The sequence below is a fragment of the Nicotiana tabacum genome, chromosome 7 (assembly GCF_000715075.1).
Source record: "Nicotiana tabacum cultivar K326 chromosome 7, ASM71507v2, whole genome shotgun sequence".
Lineage (NCBI taxonomy): Eukaryota > Viridiplantae > Streptophyta > Magnoliopsida > Solanales > Solanaceae > Nicotiana > Nicotiana tabacum.
Genome location: NC_134086.1, coordinates 39,681,744 through 39,683,088, shown reverse-complemented (window position 1 = coordinate 39,683,088; position 1,345 = coordinate 39,681,744). Strand labels below are relative to the sequence as shown.

Genomic DNA, 1,345 nt, shown 5'->3' with positions numbered 1-1,345 from the left:
AATATCGCTTTAGTCCATGGCAAAAACTGTTTATATATAATAACCACAAAAGTATATAAAATTTATATATTATTTATATATAACATACAAATATATATATATATATATTTTTTCAGCTATTATTTTAAAAGCTGTTATACAATATTATTTTCCCTTGTTAGTTAGAAGCTATACTCGAATTTACATCAAAAATCAAGTTTGTTTGACCTTTATATTCCAAATCCATTCGCATAAATTAGGACATAGGAAGTAATAAATACGTATAAAAAAAAGGATTCGTATAATTAACTATAACTAGTTCGAAATTGTAACATAGCAAAAATTTGAGGTGAGAGCAGCTGTTGAATGCTAGATCAATCCAATAGAAACTTACTCGTACAATACAATCAATATCACTAGTGGCATTTCAGGAAAATTACATGGAGTTTCATACTTTTCCGTACATGCCATGGGCTTGTCGACAATATTTACTACGTCCGTACTATAGTTTACCCTTCACTATTTACGTAAAAAACATTTTAAAAGTAAACGTCAAAAAAAAAAAAAATCAAAAAAACCAAAAGAAAAAGGTACAACCACAACGAAAGATATGACGAACAATATAGATCTAACCAAACACGGCGTTACTGTTAACGTCAGTCGCCGGAATCATCATCGCCGCCGAAGATGGAAACACGGTTGTAGAGAAGGAACAATATGAGGGCAAGAAACAACGCAACGCCGACGGGGGACCCACTAACACGGTGGATAGAGTTAGGTTCACCGGTAGAGAAAATGCTAGAGATGAATGAACCACTGTCAGAGGAAAGAAACTGTATAGTAAGGAGAAGAATAATGGGCAGGAGGAGAAAACCAACCGGAGTAAGAAGATCGGAGATGAAATCAGTAATGGCTTCACCATTTTCTCCTAGCAGTGTTGGTACTAACATGACTGCTACTACCACCACTGCTAAGAGAACGCCGTGCGGTGGTCCACGGCGTTGCTGTTCTTCTATCATTGTGTTGTTGAATGAGAGGAAAGAAAGAAGTAAAGAGTGAATGAATGAGTGAATGAATGAGTGAATGTGAGTGAGCAGCTTTTGGTTTGGTGTTGTTAATTACCCTACTACTCCTTTTTCAGCTTTTATTATTTGTGCTTTTTGTTTGGTGTTTAATTACCCTTCTCCTCTTTTTGGTAAAGAGGAAATTGAATGAGTAGATGGGACCTTTTGGTATTGTAACATGCACCTACGCGCTTATCAATCTTTTTTCATAGATCTTGTTTTTGTAGCTTGATAATGTTGACATTCGAGATTATGGACTCAAACAGTACTAATAGAACAAATTGTTTGGATACCGGGTCCAA

At 35.2% G+C, this 1,345-nt stretch overlaps 1 long non-coding RNA gene across 1 annotated transcript; it reads right to left on the bottom strand.

The window, feature by feature from the left end:
• Window positions 1-342: 342 nt before the first annotated feature.
• LOC107780294 (uncharacterized) lies at window positions 343-1,066 on the bottom strand. The gene is made up of 2 exons (XR_012711567.1): window positions 858-1,066; window positions 343-777 (listed from the first exon to the last, which is right to left on the bottom strand). It is a non-coding gene; the product is annotated as an uncharacterized LOC107780294 (long non-coding RNA).
• Window positions 1,067-1,345: the final 279 nt, after the last annotated feature.